Source organism: Papaver somniferum, chromosome 4 (genome assembly GCF_003573695.1).
Source record: "Papaver somniferum cultivar HN1 chromosome 4, ASM357369v1, whole genome shotgun sequence".
In the NCBI taxonomy this organism is placed as follows: domain Eukaryota; kingdom Viridiplantae; phylum Streptophyta; class Magnoliopsida; order Ranunculales; family Papaveraceae; genus Papaver; species Papaver somniferum.
The window spans coordinates 35,727,429-35,747,412 of record NC_039361.1 but is presented as its reverse complement, the minus strand read 5'-3'; the positions used below and the strand labels follow the sequence as shown (position 1 = coordinate 35,747,412).

General features: G+C 36.2%; 3 long non-coding RNA genes across 4 annotated transcripts; all 3 read right to left on the bottom strand.

Moving 5' to 3' along the window:
• Positions 1-2,493: 2,493 nt before the first annotated feature.
• LOC113273731 lies at positions 2,494-4,098 on the bottom strand. Its single transcript, XR_003322578.1, has 3 exons — positions 3,908-4,098; positions 3,101-3,150; positions 2,494-2,604 (listed from the first exon to the last, which is right to left on the bottom strand). It is a non-coding gene; the product is annotated as an uncharacterized LOC113273731 (long non-coding RNA).
• Positions 4,099-4,364: 266 nt separating this feature from the next.
• Positions 4,365-4,824, bottom strand: LOC113273730. The gene is made up of 3 exons (XR_003322577.1): positions 4,689-4,824; positions 4,550-4,589; positions 4,365-4,484 (listed from the first exon to the last, which is right to left on the bottom strand). It is a non-coding gene; the product is annotated as an uncharacterized LOC113273730 (long non-coding RNA).
• A 585-nt stretch (positions 4,825-5,409) lies between these two features.
• LOC113273729 lies at positions 5,410-6,263 on the bottom strand. Of its 2 annotated transcripts, XR_003322576.1 has the most exons (4): positions 6,209-6,263; positions 6,073-6,125; positions 5,663-5,994; positions 5,410-5,465 (listed from the first exon to the last, which is right to left on the bottom strand). It is a non-coding gene; the product is annotated as an uncharacterized LOC113273729 (long non-coding RNA). The 2 variants fall into 2 exon arrangements; XR_003322575.1 differs by lacking the exon at positions 6,209-6,263 and having other exon boundaries at positions 6,073-6,154.
• Between the last annotated feature and the right edge of the window lie 13,721 nt (positions 6,264-19,984).

The following is a 19,984-nucleotide window of genomic DNA, read 5'->3' as shown; positions in this document are numbered from 1 at the left end:
ATGTTCACCACTGCGGTAATCCAGCAGCAGCTTCTCAGGAGGTCACCCATCTCAGGATGACTCAATACCGAGCATGCTTAACTATAGATATTTTTTGCCAGTTATGAAGTCAATTATGTTGAAAAGGTCTCGGTATTAGGAAATGACAAACCATTACCTATATTCCATTTGACGAATCCTCAATGCTGAATCGGAGTACTATAATACTAGCAACTTAAATTGGTGCCGCCATCGGATCCGGAATATGTTCAATCCTAGACTCTGAATTTTTCTCACTCATGAGACCCTTTCCCGACATAATCTGTCAAGCATACTCTTTCACCTCGACAGGTAACTCGTGGTCGACTCTAATACCATTTGTAAGGACCTGATCCTCCGCAATATTGTCCCCACTTAGTCACTTCGGTTATCCGACAATGTGGGATTTTCAACTGACACTAATGTGGTCATCCATCAACAGTCTTCTGGGAGGTAGCCCATTCCTAGATTACTCTCACCTGAGAACGCATAAATTCAGTGATTTTTACCAACTATGGATCCAGCTATGTTGAAAAGTCCAAAATGTTACGAAATGAAAAGCCATTACCTATATTCTATTCGGTAAACTATTCCTGCCGAATTAAATAAAGTGCATAATATACATGGGAATTTTGAAAAACTAAAACTATATCCTATGTGAGTAAAATGGTTGCCATCGGGAATGACTTAACATTTTAAAGTATAATAGCTTAAGTGAACAAATTATCTTTTCATTATGTAATTGAAATAGTAAGAACATATAATACGATATGTATTGTTGAGTCAATTAAGAGTTTTAATCTTTTCAGACTGTTCTTAAAGGGGGAAAAACCAACAAGGATCCGAACACTGTTAATATCTAGATAATTATTCTTGAGACAAATGAGTTCAGGTGTTGTAATTATGATGTTGCTTACATAGTTTAATGTTTTGGTTCCGATTGGTTATTGGAGTATGTGGCGTGATAAACCACATATGTATAGCTACGGATAGTCCCTCATGGAATAAATAGGAATACATATGGATCTTAATAAGCTTCGGCATCTCCATACATAGCACCGATGCCTTTTAGTTAAAAACCCCACACCTCTTATTCCAATGTGTGTCAAGTGGGTTTCGGGGTTATGTGGTCGGTTAAGTAGTTTTCGATGGTCCATGAAGATCCTAACAATTGGTATTAGAGCCCATGGTTGGGGATACTGTCTGAACATAGAAGTGATTGTGGATATCACCCGGTTTAGCGCGCAATTGGAATCAAACTCAAGGTGGAGCAGGCAAGGCCCAAAGTTGAACTTCCGCTCAAGGTGGAGTTAGTGTCTTACACATTAACTCAAGTGGAACAGGGTTCTAGATCGGCAAGGCAATGCTCAAGGTTGAACTGGCGCTCGAGGTGTAGTTAATGTCTCACACATTAAATCTCAAGTGGAGAAGGGTTCTAGGTAGGAAAGGAAATGCTCAAGGTGGAGTTAGTGCTTTCCTTCTCATTAAATCAAGGTGGAGTAGGATTCTAGGGTGCGTAGTGACAATAATCATGATCGATGGGTAGCATATACAGATGGTAATCATATGGTGGAGTCTGATTGGACTGGTGAAGTGGTTTAGTCTCTCCAAGGTGGATATTGTTGGAGTATGTGGCACGGTAAACCACATTAGTATAGCTAGGGATAGTCCCACATGGAAGAAAGAGGAGTACATGTGGAGCTTAATAATCTTGGGAATATCCTTACGCAGCACCTAGGCCTTCTAGATTAAAACCGCACACCTCTTATCCGAAGTTGGTCAAGTAGGGACATCATCGGTGCTATGTGGTCGGTCCCATGGTAGGTTTCTATGGTTCATAAAGATCCTAACATCGTTCACTAAAATAAGGAAGATGCAGAAAGGTAATACCATTTCAAAGGATCGATAAGATATCTTTCACTAGCGGAAAATGGAAGTAAAACCACTGCCAGGACAAGAGGTAATATCACCAAAAACGGCTAGTTTCATCTGCTGTAATATTGAAGTGGTTTTTCCCAAAACGACTGTGTCTCACACACGTTGAAATCTTTAGAAAAACGACTTTCTTTGGCAGTGGATCAATAATACTGTCAAACACATTGTTTTAATAAGTTTTAAATTAGAAAATAAAAGCTAATCTCTCGTTTAACTGGGCTAAATATTTTCAGAGAATCTAATTCGTCTGAATGCCAGTCTTACTGGTATTTCTGATTTCACCTAAATTTAGAAAATCTGATTCTTCTGACTTAATCTGAATGACATAAAATTTGAAATCCATTAAACTGAAATTTTAATAGGATCTCATTTGATATCATTCAATTCAAATTTGAAATTTGTTTACAATAGTAACTCAATTTACATTTGAACCAAGCTGACGCTTCAGTCAAAATCTCCCAACAAACTCTACACAAGTACTGAATAGTGAATCCACCATTCTAAGTTATAATTATACCTATTATTATTAGCATTCTCAAATATGAATTTTCTTACACAATCCATGAAACTCGACCTACATGCACACAAAAAAGAAGAAGCTAAAACCAGCAAAAGGATGAACTGAGTAGGCCAACTGATCAGAATAGTACACTGCGGAAAAAATAAGTTCGGCGTTATAAGTTTAATGGTAAAGTTGTAACTGATTTAAAAAAAGGAAAAAAAAGTTCTAACAACAGAGTATGTCATAAAAAAAGTTCTTGACCCCTTCAATATCAACACCACTATATCTGTGTTGTTAGAAGATACAAGCACTAAGTACTCCAATTCTTACTGGTCCATAAGAGGTCAAGACTTGTTAAGAATTGAAGGAAACGGGAACAACCAAGTGCTTTTTGATTTAAATAAAAAATTCTTGAACTCTTACAGACAAGTGCTTGTTGAAGGAACTACAAATTCACAGCAATACTATTTAACTGGCGTATTCCGTTAAAAGCAACAAATAAGTCATTTACAATTGATGGCAAACTGAATATCCTATCCATTGAGATTAAATAAAAGCTTATATGCAAGCATAAAGGATGGCACAAAAATATAAACAAACACATGCGCAGATAGAACCAAATAGCTGTGATGCGCAATTTAGTACCTGGTCTAATGCTTGCAAGCGAAATGCATGGAGCGCCCCTTCTGCTAAGTCTACAGGAAAATCTCTCATGCAGTTAAAACATAAAGATTTATATCATACAATTGTCTACCATATACATTTTTCTTTAACACCACAAACATTACATATCTCTGCAAGTTCTTAAGGTAAAATAGTTGTCGGAGGAGAACAAGAGCAGTTACACCTACTGATAATTAAGATATAACATATCCAATGAAAGAAACAACAACCAACCCTTTTACATTTTTCATAAAAGCGTAAATTGCGCACAAGTTTTCTTCAAGCTTCTATTTTAGTAAGTGGCCTAACAAATGCTATCTAGTAGTTCTATCCAAAATGAAATATAAAATGACAAAGCAAACAATCTTCTACAGAAACTCTAAAATTGGTCATAAGGGGTAGGAAAACGGAGTAGAAATCTGGCTTGCTAATAATAATTCAAGTAGAAATCATCAAAATCCTTTTCCCTAAATAAAGCATCTGTATCTGAATGCGCAGATGGATCTGGAGTTGTCATCTCCGCTTCAAGTCTACCTACTTCTTTTTGCAAGTGTTTAACTGTTTAACTAATTATTTTTCTGACACAACCTGCAAATAAGCATGTAAATGTGGAGCTAAATAAGTTTATCACTTTGCGGAGGACTAGGAAGATGACAAAAGAAAACCTTTTACTTGTTCTCAAAAATCAAATTGAAAATGCAACTAAACTTGAATGAGAAGTGAGGAACTAATACAGAGAGAGAATATATGAATATCTACAAAAAGACATATGACAAACGGAAGGCATACCATATTCACTTCGGCATTGTCAGTGACTTCCTTTGCACGGGTGGAAAATGAGAGAGTGTTGGGAGATTGTTCAAAGTGACTCATTGCTGAACTAAGCGTACATATGATGGCCCTACGAGCATTCCCAACAAGTGAGTGTTGTAATATGCGTGTGACATTTGAATCCTTGTAAGGAATATCGCCACTTCTTTTTCCAGTACTGAGAAGAAATGGTCCAACAAGAAAATTAATTAATCAACCATTTCAATGAATATTGAAGGGGAAAAACCAAAACGAAAAAGTAACAGTTTTCAAATAGAGTATGTCCCATAAAAATATATGTTTCTACTTTACCAAACTGAGTGAGTAAAATGTTCGCAGAAGAACTACCATTAGTAGCAAGCCATCTCCTTGTTAAAAATATCGAAGGCAACAATTCAGTTGTTAATGTAGAGTTCGCGTATAAATTCTAACCTGATGTTTATGATTACAGTAGTCGGAGTCATTAGAATAAGGTTAATGTGGCTACCTTCCCTTAGCCTAGCCAGTATGCATGTGTCTGAGTAGCTCTTCCCCTACCAGCAAGGTCAACAAAGTTCTGCAGGTAATGCAGTTAGAGTCTGCTAATGGTGGTGTTCGTTAAGTTATAAAGAATATATATACCTCGATGACAGTTCTGAAATCCTTGGTTTTATCTTATTTCCTGATAACATGAAGAGGCGACCATGTGTTCAGCTCTCCGTGTATATATAGAAGATAAAAAAAGAAAAAAAAATTCAAGCATTCAACGGAGAGCTATTACCTGATCTACATCCCAATACTAGTTGTTTTCTACAGATTTTGAAATTAGTGGAGCTTGATTCGCAGATGCAATGAACACATATGGATCTTCATAAGCACTAACATTTAGGCCTTCGACCCTGACCCAATCACAGATCCATCACTCCATCCTTAAAATGCAAATAAAACCAAGACTATATCAACTAACAACCACAAAAAGAAAAAGGGATGAGGAATATACTTAACACCTTCACTACCAACACACATACACGAATATCCACTCAAACTGAAATTCGAAGAATAACATATGAACTGATTTTCCACATGTTCCGCATCCATGGTAAGGAATTAATATTTGGCATCGATAGAGATGAGACATTACAGAAGAGCAGTTAAGGAACCCAACCATTGAGTTACATAATTCGATACTTAGGATAGGGGAAAAATAGAGTACTCAATAAAAAAAAGAAACAGAAAGAATAATACATATTCCATCCGTAATGCATAGGAATTTCATCACTCATCAATAATATTAGACTATTTTCCCTATAATACCAACAAGAACACATGAGTTTCAACATGACAATAACAAAACCACAGTATTATTGGATGACATTCATCCCATGCAATAAAAACAAAAAATGTTCATATTTAATGGAGGTGCAGGATAAAAGCATCTAGGACAAAAATTTCTCAGCACCAAGAACCAATTTTGTCTCACCAGAATACTGTAATGGTCTGTCATCCTTGTTGTTAACCCATCTACTGATGCCATCCCTTGTGGAAGAGATAATTATGCCTGGAAGACAAAAACATTAAGCTATCAAATAGGAATGTTATACATGAATCAAAACATACACAAAAATGTAAAGTGAGTTCATATTCGAACACCAAATCCAGTTAACAATAGACTTTTCTTGAGTTTCTATGTCAATCATGGTTAGCACAAAAAGAAAGGCCTTGTACCTAGGATACAATATCGTAAAGTAAACAAACCTTTTTCCAGTCTTTCCCATACTCTTCATAAAAGAATGTAAGCTCTTCCTTGCTCCACTAAGATCCTAACCTGCCAGCTAGCTTCCTCTCTTACATAGCAAAAGTATCTCATCACTAAGTATCTACATAACAGAAACAACACGAACTTCACTCTGAACGATAAAGTACTCAGTTAAGATTCTAGAAATGTTAAGAGAAGTGAGTAACCCGGTTTTAATTGTACAAATGGAGCTTTTTCTCCTGATTTTAATTTCTTTAGCCATTCCAACTTTTGCTTCACCCCTGCAGACTTTAGGTCGTTCAAATTGAATATCACCTATATAGTCCAGAACCTACAATCACAAACAGAATCTGTTAGCCAGCATATTATACACTTAATAAAATGGACACAAGAACTATCAATATCATACCCCTTTTGTTTCTTCTATGACTGTTTATCCATGTGATCAGATTTTCCATCAACCTTGACCAAATAAAAAAAATGAATAGCAGTTACTGTTATAGATTTCAAACTATACGAAGATAGAAACCAAAAATTGATTTTACCTTGGTAAGACCCTCAGCATACTGAATCGATTCAGATCGACCAGTTTTATTTCTTAGTACAAGCTGCATTAAAAAACATGAAAAAAATCAATATCCCCAACAAATTCCAGATTCAAATAGCAATCCCTTATAAAACAGGTAAAACAACATCATTAACAAACATATACAAATCAAAATCCCTAATAAATTACAGATTCAAAGAACAATCCCTAATTACATATAAAACCCTAAAGTCTTTATGATAATCGAAACAAATTTTTTTGGTGAAAATCCTAGAATCTTACAAGAAAATTAGATCTAACCAAATCCAAATTAAACAAGAGAAAAAAAAGAAGAAGTAGAAGAATCATACGCGATGTAAGGGGTTTGTTTAATTACAAAAAAATCGTTGTTGTTATCTTTCGGTTTAAATTTGGGCTTTTAGGAGAAGATTGAGAAAATGAGAAAGGGGTTTGGGTTCAGGAGCAAAGATTGAAGTGATTACTTCTGATTTTTTTTAGTTTCTGACTTCAACGAGGATATGAAAAATGGATAAAAGAGATGCGCATCCAGCAATTGAGCAGGTTAGAACGATAAGAGAGAGGAGGACAGATATAATATTAAAAAGGTTTGTTATAGAAAGTTCTTTCTCTCACAAGTGATTTTAGATTTCTACCAAAACCTATTATGGAGCTCCACGTTTTTCGAAAAATACCCATCTCTAAAACTACTGTGATTGAAACAAGTTTAAGTAAAACAACTGTTGGCCACAACACTAAAAGTTATTACATCCCAACAACAGTCGTTTTAGTGAAGCTCAGGAAGTGGTTAAAAACCCATTTTCCACTAGTGTTTCTAAACTAAAAAACATATCAAATAATGTTTTCCTGGGGGGACAAAATATGTAAAAATTAGTTTCGATATAATTTTATTGCTGGCTTGAGGATACAACTCGAGAAAGGAGAGGCATAGTATGGGAGGGTGTCAAGGCGGAAAATGCTAGGAAGGATTTGTGAAATGAAGGATAAAAATATTTATCGAGCTTTTCTTTACTTTTGCAATGATAAGAATGGTAAAATTGATATTAATACATATTATATTTAATATTCATATGTCGGAATGCATAACTAAATAAAAATTATGCACGTGCCGTTACGGCACGGGTTAAGCCCTAGTATATATATATATATATACAGAAGTGGATGATGAAACAACCATGGAAAAATGCAAGAGATTGGGTTCAGAAAAATGTACGATATCTTAAACATAACATTGTTTCATCTTATTTTTAAAATAAACACAAAAACCAAGGGAAAAGAACTAAGTTCAGAAAAAAACTTAACACTATTTCATTTCTAACAATTGACGACGATTTATCAATTGTTAGAGATGGCACCATCAAAAATAACAAAGATAACAATTTTCAATGGTTGATGACGATTTTCCCATGGATATCGAATCAGATGACAAGCACACATAATAGCAAAGTCGATCAAGGTTCATACCCACCACTCCGGCAAAAAAGAACAAAGAACAAAAAAAGTGAGTTCAAAAACATATGCATGTTACTATTCCACGCCATACATATGCATGTTATTGTTGTTTGATTAACCCTGTTGCATGTGTTTATGAAGAAGATGATAATTCATATGAAGATACAGACTCCACAAGCTCCAAAATTCCAAAAACAAGTAAGCTTTAGCTCACCTGATATATATATTATTGTATTCTTAAGCAATAACAAATGACAAATATCATTTCATTGTACAGGAAAACTATCTAGGAAGATTGTCCAAGAACTTCCATATTTATGTCACATGACTAAGGGAGAAACTAAAATCTCTGGAAAACTTAGGATTATGCGGACATGGAAGAAAAGAATTTAAATACAGGAAAGTTTTACAACTACTACATGATTTTAATGGATTGAACTGTAAGTACTAAATATCACTGATTTCTTTAGTGTTTGTATTGCCTCATCTAATCACTTTCATCTCATTAAATATCACTGATTTATTTAAGCACAATTATCATTATATTCAAAACTGCAATATCATTAGTATCAATAAATAGTTCAACCAACACAAACCTTGCTCAATTTGTATTATATCACGAAAAAGGGTTGTTACATGGTTTCTAATTACATATATGGAATTGTGGTTTTTATCACATTTAGATTTCTTAGTCATTAATCTAACTGAATTTGAATTGTTTACGATTAATTTATCCAAAATGGGTAGATTTTTATTTCATCACATAGATTTGTATTCATTTAGAATTAGGTAGTAAAATCTATGTTTATCAAGAAACTTTATACATCAAAACCTTTAAAACCCTAAGTCATATAAGCCCCCACGTTGAACATTGAGAATACCCACTCTTTAAGAAAAGTGCTTTGGGCATTAGAAATTCTGGAGAGGACACTTTGCGGGACTCTATTGGTCGAGGGGTTAAATCTTGAATAAAACAAAACTTGAGTGATACTATGACGATTCTGGCCCTATTGAATATGCACTTAAGTATGTATGTTCTTTCCCTGACATATATGATACTATATTAGAATCACGATATATATCAATTGCAAACAGAATAGTAGATTGTTCTGACAAACAGAACAGAAAAATTCCTTACCTGGTACAAATGATAAGACGTGTGAATTTATTTTATGAACACATTCATTTTTGAGTGCCAGTATACTCTGTTCAGCAAGGTACTCTTTATCCATTCTTTTGTTCATAAAGTCTGAATACTGATGAGTGCTAAAAAGTGCATATTTTTATATATTTTTCTTGGCATTTAACTCATCTTTTGTGCATTAATTCTACATTTTATCCCATATTCTGTATTTTCATTGTTTTCAAGAATAAATATTTTTCTTACTTAATCTTGCATTTTTAGGTAATAAATGAAGTTAGATGAATTGCGGAGCGGAAAAGAGCAGAAAAGTAGTGAAAAGCCGGGAGGAATTACGCAAGGAAGCCGCAAAGAATGGAGCACACGTCCAAAAAGCTAGGAATGGGCTCAAGAAAGAAGAATTGTTCTTAAAGAAGATATGGGCTTGGCATACCCAAGGCCCAAAACCCTTACCCAAACCCATTTTCTATATCCATAACCGCCTCCATTCTCAGCCGTTAGATGGGACTACATCAAAATCCTACGGTCGCTCCTTCGTAGAGCATCAAAATCTGAAGTCTCTGCAAAACACCACAGCGCTTAAATTCCAAGCCTTCAGATTAGATTGTAGTTGAATCCAACGATCGCTTCTTTGCCTGCACATTAAACCTCGATACTTCCGCTTAACACTACAACACCTAACTCCATCTGGTGTCGTTAGTTTTGTTGTATTGTATAATCCAACGGTCGCTGCAGGATCCACTTCATCTCACCGTCAGATCTACCTACCATCTTCTCATCCTACGGCGCAGATCGCATAACATCTTCCCTCGCTGAAACCGCTCAATACCATAACATCCGAGCCATATACCACTACCAAACATCCCCTTCCCCTTCTTCCATCGACCTCTCCTCCTCCATACCCTGTGCAGAACAACCACCACCTTCTCCACCATCACCTGCCACTGCCATCGCCACCACCTACTCCATAGCCACCTAAACACCACCACCAACTCCACTATAATCATTCCCCCCATCTTCTAGCCATCTATCCTACCAATTTCTTTTCTTTTCTTTCTCAGAAAACCCTAGGAAAGAAATTGGTACAATAGCTAGGGCTAGAGAAGAAATCAGAGGCATGGAAAAGAGCAGGAGACTAAGGAGAAGAATGGGTCGAAGTCAGTAGCGTGTAATCGCATCAATTTGGGTAAGAATTTACCAAACCCTAGTTCTGTCAATTTGGGGGTTTTTACATAAATCCTAATTAGGTTGAGATAGAGCATGGAGAAGATAAAGTGGGTGATATAGGGTAGGTAATTGAACCTAACTGTGATTTTCTGTCACATTAGGTAGAACCCTAATGTCTACTGTTTTGGGAATTTTTGGGTGAAAAGGGTGTAAACCCTAATTATGTAATTGGGTATAAAAAGGGGACTGTGGTTTGTGTAATGAATTATGCCTGGATTAGCCAGTGTGTCACCCAAGAGCACTGGAATAGCTAGTGTCTCAAGGGTTAGTGTTTAATTTGCAACTATTTTTATGTTTATTCCATTACTCTTGTTTAGTTTCAGTTCAGTTGCTCTTATTTAGTTTCAATTCTGTTCATGTTTTTGTTTTATGTCTTCTGTGTTTGTTTATGTTCAGTTCAATGCTCTGTTTAGTAATTGTTTTGTTTTTGTTGCTGTTATGTGAGCTCACATGTGTATGTGTATAGCTAGGCTGAGATGATGCCTTAAGTCACTGTTAGTGGTGGAATGCTAGGTTATAATTCATGTAAATTGAGTTGATTGAGTAATGGAGGAATTTAGTGCTCAACTGTGCTTGTGATTGATTGTGCTGTCAAAAGACAGTCAATGCTAGGAGTAAACAGTTGAGCAAGCTTCTTCTCCTTCCATTCCATTTTTGTATGCCCTGGAACATAGGCAGGCTTGAACCTTCACCTAGCTCCATTAGGGACAGGGATTTAACATAGAATTACACCATCTGGCTAGGTTACAAGGTGGATTCATAACCTAGTTGTGTTGTTTCTCTGTTTTGTATCTGTAATTTTGCTCCCCTGCCATTGCCCTTGGCTTAGGCCTTGGTTTATCTCTTTGTCATTCTTTATGCCATTATCACCTTTACCATCATCATTGTTGTTTGCTGTTTGCTTATGCCATTGTTAATATGCACATGTAGATTACTGTTGTTTTATCATTGTATATATTGCCACATTGTATATAATGATACTATCTCCATTGCCATTCTCCCTTTCCCTGCTGAGCACCTGCCCTTTGCACTGCTGCTGCTACTACTTGCTGTTGCTGCTGCTGTGCACTGCTTCTGCTGCTGTGCACTGCTTCTGCTACTGCTCAATCCCAGATCCTCATACAAGCCAACTGAGCCCAAAGCTCACTTCAACACTGATCCCAAGTTCAGTTCATTGAAACCAAAGGCTAAAAGCCCAGGTTCAAATTCCAGGTTAAGGCCTAAAGCCTAGTTCATAGCTCAGAAGCCTAGCTAATCTAAAGGCCCAGCCAACTGATCCCAAGGCTCAGTTCATTCCAAAAACCTAAGGCCCAGTTCACTGTAACCAAGCCCAGTTCACATCAAAAGACCAAAAGCCCACTGAGCCCAAAACCACTTCATCATTACAACAAACCCATTAAGCCCAATTTACTCAAAGGGTATTCAAAGCCCAACAGTTCCAAAGGGTATTCATAACCCATTGGTACCACAACCCTTTGATACCTAAAGCCCAATAGCAAATTTAGAGCCCAAATAGCTAAACACTACAAAACACTCCCAATCTCTGTGGATCGACCCGTACTTGCACGAGCTACAACCGACGACCGTGCACTTGCAGTATTACTGTAGGCCCATTTTCATTTCGCTTCAATTTCACACGCTTTCCCGGGTCCACCAAGTTTTTGGCGCCGCTGCCGGGGATTGGTGCTGTATTTTTCTTGTAGTTTTATTAGTTATTTTTGCATTTCACTGCATAGCATTTGCATCTGCATCTGCTTCACTTCATTTGCTGTTGGACCTGCTGTTCTGAACCTGTTTTTCCTCTGCTGGGACGCCACCAAGGAAAAGAACCAAAGCCCAACTGGGTTTTTGCAACAATATCAGAGCAGCTGGGCTGTGCTTAAAAGGTAACCCATTTAAGAGAACCCGAATTGTGGGCTTCCAATTCTTAATTTTGGGCTTGTAATATATTATGGCTTGTAATATATTGTGTAAGCCGATCGCTCAATACCATAATAGGTTATGAATCATGGTATCTACTATTATCTAAATGTGATTTTCTTGACAGTTAATCAGTAAACCTGATGGTATCTGTATCCAATCCTTGTCTTCCTATCCATCCAAGCTATTACTGGCGCCTTACCATCTCCAACATCAAGAATCCATTTTGCGAACTCCTCTATTTCATCCCTTTTGTCCTGGGATGTATCTCTGGTGGATAGTCTCATATTCTCTGTAATTTGAAAAATCGTGAAGTAAGTGTTTCCACAATCTTGATTTGCTTATGGAAGCATTTACTATGTTTTCTCTTATTCCTTCTTCAATAATAGGTGGAATTTGCCGGATAATAACTTACCGTTATTCCTTTCCATCATTAAATGATCAAGAGCTCTTTGAATTGCTTCAAGTGCATTCATGTGTATCATTGGTGCTTCATCCCATGTAATCAAATCTACTTTGCAAAATAATTTGTCTAGTTTTTTTTTTCTTAAATATATTGCAGCACGATATTTCATTCAGCTTCAATGGAAACTCGAATCTGGAATTAGTTGTACGACCACCCGGTAGTAGCAGGGACGCTATTCCTGAAGAAGTAACTGCTAGAACAATTTTACCTTGTGAACGAAGGGAACAAATAAGGGTTTTCCAGAGATATGTCTTACCTGTTCCACCACTTTCATACGCAAAAAAAAAGACGACCATCATTTTGTTCAACTGATTTCGAAATCTCATTAAACGCTAATGTCTATTTTGTGTTTAATCCCTTTTTCAAATATTCTGCCTCTGGCAATAAAATATTTTTGTCATAGTTCATATCTTCATGAATCAAGTTTTTTTCAGGAACGTACATGTCAGACATGTCTGTGTATGGTATATCTGAAAACTCATCCTCCTTTATAGTTTGATTATGTTTCTAGAAAATCTTTTCAATTTCTTGTAGTGTATAGTTTTGCAAGACTTCATCTATTAGGTTTAGTGCTGAATCTCCGTAAAGCTTTATTTTTTTGTATTTAATTTCTTCCGCTAAAATACCCCAGTTATCGTGCCAGAGTTTTGTAAGTTCTGTTACTTTGCAGTTCAGAAAAATTATAACAAACAATTCACGTAACATTTTGCATGTATGTGTTTCTGATCCTTTCCTAATGTCTTGGTGCCATTCACTGTGATCTTCAAATAATCCTAGTGACAAACATGCATATTTGAATGTATGATGAATTCTCCCATCGACAGTTTTAATATCATCATAGTTTTGGCAGCCTTTTTGCATATTCAACAAAATATGTAGGTAGTATTTATCACCTGTAGTGGGATGCACATAGTATATAGTCCAATCTTGAATCCCCTTTGCCTTACTTTCTATGTTTTGTTTCCTTGGCCCATCTCCAATGATTAGGAAACTATGCATAAGTCCATTTCCTTGCACCTTCGTGGCCTCTATTAGCTTTCATCCATTGGATGAATTTCGATGCGTCTGGATCTGCCTTGTCTTGAACATCTCTCAAATCATCATCATCGTTGTGGTAGACTAACTGTTCCCCTTCAAGATGTAATGGTAACCTATCTACACTTGGGTTTCAATAATGAATTTCGAAACCAAGTATCCTCCAGATACATTTGCAGCCTAATAGGTATCGACACTCGAGATATGTGGTTACTTTGTCGTTATTCTTTTTCAGTATTAGATCAATGACACCATAGTTGCTTGAATTTTCGTTCGCTGCTGGTATTACTGCAATAATAAAAGTTATCATGTCTTTCCCTTTGTGGATGTACTTGAACAAATATTTTATAGTCATATCCCTGCAGTTGCAAATATGCACATTTATGTGTGCATCATATCTCATTATCAAGTCTAGATTGTATGGCACAACCCATTTATTATCTAACATAATTTCATCCTTTTTAAGCCCCCAATCATTTTGACGTCTCTTATAAATAACGAACCATTGTCATTCACATATGTTTTGTTACTATATTGCTTTGGGAATTTCTTCATACACTTTTTCCCACACATACATGGAGAGTCAGGTTTTGCACTTCCCCATGGACCATGGAGCATATACTGGCACACTACATCGTATGCATCTTTGTTTTCAACTAGGTTTGGAATCTACGCCGATATAATTGAATCAATATGATGCAGTTCTTGGTTTGTCCTTAGGTTGAAGCCACAACAATATGTAAGCATGAGGTAAGCATCATTTTTGAAATTCAACAGTATAAATGGATGCAATATAAAATAATAAAATATTAGTACGTTTCCAAACATCAGCAGCTAAAATCATGTAATTTGTTTTTTTTGGTTTTCAAATCCTGAGTTCTGAAATATAACTCATTGTACTTCTATGAAATGCATGCTTCCCACCAGATCAACCATTAACTGTTTGAGTTTTATGTGAAATACGCGACTGATTATTCTGGTCTTTCACTTGCTTTATTTCTGGGGAACATTTTGAGAGCTTCTATAATCTCATACCAATTTGGATTGCATGTAAATGTAATAAATAAGTCGGGGGGGGGGGGGGGGGTGGTGGTGGACTCTCTGCACATGGCTATTGCATCTTGGTAATGATAAATCATATATCTTGGTCCACCGGTGAAAGGTGATGGTAATATTACTCGACCCGAGTAACCGAGCTTTGTGTCACCAGCCCTCACTGCTTCTTGTATGCCCTTGTATAAATCGCAACGGATTTCTTTCTGATGACCTTTAATCACTGTAATCTGCTCTGCTCAATTGTAGCATAAGCATCAACCACATACTGCTGGAATAGTCGTCATCCTCGGAGAAGGGTATGTGCTTCATTTGTTCTCCGTTGTAATCTAAGTGCATTGTATTCCCTCATGGTTATGTTTTTTTTCTCTTCTTTGGATCACATATTTCGTCGTCACACACAACATTGGTCTGCTTATCATATGGAATACCAATATGAAAACCATCTTCACCATAAGGAAACAACAGTGGATACTGCAATGCCATGTAACTTGGATGCAACTCGGATATATCTTTTAGTAAACCATTTTCTTCCTGAATAATTATATCCCTTTTCCCATCTGACTCTGCATCATCAACTGCAATTCCATCAATTTAAGATGTAGTTGGAAGATTGTATTGCCTTGCATCCCTTGTTCGTGTACAAATAAGACGTAGTTCGACCTTGCTCAGTTCATTTTGTTGGTACTTGTCCCTTCACATCCTGAACTTCTGGTATAACCAATTGTTTCTGTCCAGCATCATAATTAAGCCAGCAATGGTGGTTTCATCCAAATTACTTGTTATTTTCCTTGCATATGCGTCTATGGATGTCACTAAATATTCAGCTGCTGAATGATCATCTTATTTTCTTCCCTTTTCTTCCCTGGTAATAGCATTCATCATATTTTTGATTTCATTTTTCAGTGTCTATAATATAGAGTAGTAAAAATGCAGGTAGCCTACCATCAAGCAGCAACAATGATCTCATGAAGTGATGATTAAGCCCATACATTGTAAATACCCATGGTGTTGAACCATCGTTATGTACTTTTTTCACTTTGGGACCTTACGAGGTAAATGCAAACATTGAATTATATGCTCTGATGTTCATTCTGAAATTCATGCTTTCGGCCCATCACCTATATTATGGGGAGTCGGGATAAATTTATGCCTAATTGCTCCACATATAGTTCCTCATTATAATAGTGTGGTTAGAAATTCCGGTGTCTTTTTCAAGGAGTCTTGTTATTAGGAGGGAAAGAATGGATATGAGGAGGGAAGGATTGAGAGGAGGGAATTAAAAGTCTGGAGGAGGGATTGACTTATTTAAGGACCTATGAAAGGTCTATAATATCCCTCATTTTAGTTACTGTTAGGTTCACCAAACAAACAATTCCTAACTAAAACCTTCTTCTTCTCCCTAACGACAGATGCACATGGGAGATCAGGCTACGAAATAAATGTTTTTTCTTATTAAGCCTGTAAAGTTTAGGCTATCAACTAATCGCACATTAATATAAGAGTGATTCCATGATTCTGTACGTTGAGAGTGGTATTCTTGATAGCCTTGGTAGTTAATTAGTGAGATACTGTGCACCAAATTGAAATCTTGAAAGTTCAAACTCAGTAGAAAAGATATTATAGCAATAACGATTGAATGATTCAGTGAAGTTATAGGCAAGGTTTTTGCTATTTCGTTTATTAATTCCTTTTGCCTAACGATAGGTTTTTTTTTCCTTTTCTGTTTCTTCTAATCGTTAAAATGTTAGGGTTGCTCTTCTTTTTTTAGATGAACAGATGAACACTAATACGATGGGTTCCTGGGAAGTGAGTCATTGAGAACGGTTAAGTTTTTTAAGGGTAGGGTGGGTATTTCAAAACTAATTATTTATATTCACAGTATTTTTATTTTGACTGCACGTTGACTATACTTTGACCGAATCTTTCCCTCCTCATATCCATAATTTCCCTCCTAATAACAGGACTCTTTTCAAGCAGTGGTAATTTGACAGCTCCTTTACCACAAAAAATGGCAAATTCTTGTGGCTTTTGTTGACCCTCTCCTCATCCCACATCATTGCTTGACAATGAGGGCATCCTGTAGTTGGTACTCCGATATCATACTTTGTCAACTCCATCACTGATTATCATCGACAAATTGCTTGAATGGTTAGAGTCTATCACATATGCATTCGATATATTTTTTAGTTTCAATTGTTTATACTTACATGTATATGGGAATTCTTCTTACTCAATTGTGATTCATAATCTTCAGGCCGGACTTCACTATTGTTACTTTCTTTTTCACCTAATGATGGTAACACCCTAATTAATATGAGAAATTATAATAAAAAATAAGTAGAGTATATCAATTGTTAGATAAAACAATTTACCATCCATATAACCGGCATCGAATATTTTTGCTCGCTTCTTTGCACCTTGGGATATGTCTTATGGGGATGCTGGTAAGAGTTTGGATACCTTAGCATCAATATTTGGATATTGAAGCTTATTGTGCAAGATTATGAATACTTCAAAACCAAAAATTTACTTAAGAAAATTATGCATAATTATGATAAATCTATTTTCTGTATATTTTTTTTTCTTTTTCTATTTCCTGATAGCCTGAATAATTTTAATCGTCGTGTTCGACATCTCTAGATTGTATGTGCTTTATGTATGGCTTTCTTTCTTGCAACATGCATTGCTATTTTTCTTGATGTATTTAATAAGCCTAACACATACCATGTCTGGTTTTTCTCTTAGTGATGACTTTCGATGTATTTGCTTCATTGATAGTACACTTTTCCTATTGTATTGTACACTCCCCAAGATGTCTAATTGATCTTCTTAATTTCTGGTTAGGGATGACAATTTTCCCCACCCAAATCCTCCCCGTGGAGACCCGTTCCTATTGGGTAGGGTTTTACCGAACAAATGGGGAACGGGGCGGGGTATGGGTAATCCCCGATACTAGTGATGCGGGGATGGGATTTAAGGTCCCCACACCACCCCATACGCGCCCCGTACCTTTCATATGTAGGGTTGAGTTATTGTTTCATATAACGTTTATAGATATTTACTAGGGATACAATATGCATAAGGTATTTCTATAACTCACTCTTACAAATTATACTATTAATGATCGATCTTATAATGTTAATTATTAATTCCACAGTATAATCAAACTTATTCGAATCCAACCAAGAATAATTGGAAGAAAAAACCTTCGTACTTGATAGCTTTATTGTTTTTAATAATTTTTTTGCACTTTTCACTTCAATGATATAACAATATATGGGATTATGACAAAGTCCTAAATATCTTTTCTAATATTATGGATAACCCATGGGAAACCCATCCCCCACGGTATTTTCCATACCCGTCCCCGCCCCAGTATTATGGGTAACGGGTAGGGGGTTGGTTTTTGTTTTCTTGAATGGGGAGGGGATGGGATTCAAGGTCCCCGCCCCATTGCCATCCTTATTTCTGGTAAAATGTTTTTTTGTAGCAAAACAACAAGCCTAGCCTTCCAGGCATTCCTGTTGACACCTGTTGTAATACAATGAACACATTAATGACAAATGAATAGTAGTATTCTATATGTAGTATAAATAACAAAATTGAATTCTGGAAAATAAATAATCCAAACCATGGTCAGCAGCATTTGCTATATTGGTAGCTGAATCAATAGCAGAGGGGCTTAGATCTATTTTCGTATGTTTTCTATTTGTTCTTCTCATAGATCTAAGAATTGGTGCATAACCCTTATTGATAACAAAAGTTCTCTTGTCAATTTCAGCACCGTGACAGAGTTTTTTGGATCTCAACTGTATGTAAAAGGGGTTATGAGCAAAATTGAAAGTCTCAGCGTCTAAACAAGCTTGGTGACTTGGTTATTCAAGCTTGGTATTTCATGTGGGAGAACCATGTTTTTATGGATCTGAAAAGTATGAGAATAAGAATACCAATACGGCGGTAGGTCTTTCTTCTATGTAACTGGTATTTCATGAGGGAAGAACAGTGGTTTGTTGCAGAAGAAAAGCATTGCAGAATACGAACACTCCGTTAGGTCTTTTATCTAGGTTATAAGTAACGTACAGTTAAGTATTCAGTGTAAACGAAATGTAACCAATAAATTGGATGGAAATTAAAAGGAAAGTGTCATATACCCACGTTTTTGCTAACGGAGTTACAAAATTGTCGGTTAAATACCGGGCATAAGAAAAGTATGGAATAAGAATATCTATACGACGTTAGGTTTTTCTTGTATGTAACTGGTATTTCATGGGGGAAGAACAGTAGTTTGCTGCGGCAGAAAAGCGCAGAAGAAAAGCATTGTAGAATATGAACACTCTGTTGGGTCTTTTATCTAGGTTATAAGTAACACCAACCAATGTATTGTCCACTTAACTGGGCGTTAGTAACGTCCAGTTAAGTATTCAGTGTAAACGAAGTGTAATCATTAAATTGGCTGTAGATTAAAACGAAAATGTCGTATGCCCACGTTTTTGCTAACTGAATAACAAACGGTCGATTAAATACCGGGTGTAAACAAAGTGTTATGTAATTTTTAGTAGTTCGACCAATGGAGTCCCGCCAAGTGTCCTCACCAGATTTACTAATGCCCAAAACTCTTTTTTCATTAACTCTCAAGGGTTGTCGCGCTCACCGCGCGACGTGGGGGCTCGCATGACTTGGGGTTTTAAAGGTTTTGATAACCTCTCTTTGTGCACTTCAAAGTATGCAAAAGCAAGAGAACCAAGATACTGTTGTAACACCTCAACTATGTCTTTTTGCCATGAAAGCACCACACATCTTTTAAGTCAAATCAGTAACTCTACTTCTAATACTAACCACATACACAGCGATGGTCATATTCAAACATTGAAAAGTTTTATTGTGCCAAATATTGTAGTTGTGCACAGAACTAATAACCAACCTCAGGTTCCTACGTAGTAAACATTGTACAACGTACCTTCCCTTTCCACTTGGGAAACTTAGGTTAAAGCCCAAAAAAAATATATTCTTTTTATTAGGCCCATGATTAATTTTAGTTTTCGTCACACTCAAAATTATCCGAAATTATTAAGAATCGCTACATAACTCGTTATGCATACTATTTTTCAGGGATATAATTGTAAGGAAAACTTGGATATAACATATCTAAAAAACCGTGCCTTAGAATTTTACAAATTTTATATCGTTGGAAATCTTTTAAAGAGAGCTAGGCAACGGGTACAAACAAGAATATCAAATTTTTTTTTTTCACGAAAAAATCGGAGGTGATCTTCATTTTAAGCAAAATTTCCGAAAATTTGATACATAACCATTATGCAGCCACCAAAAAAGATGCATAAAACATTCTGCAGACGCATAAAGAATTATGCAACCATTTTCTCCATTGCATAACCAATTATGCATCTGCATAACAAAGTTATGCATCTATAACAAGTTATGTAGCCATTGTATTAGTGCGT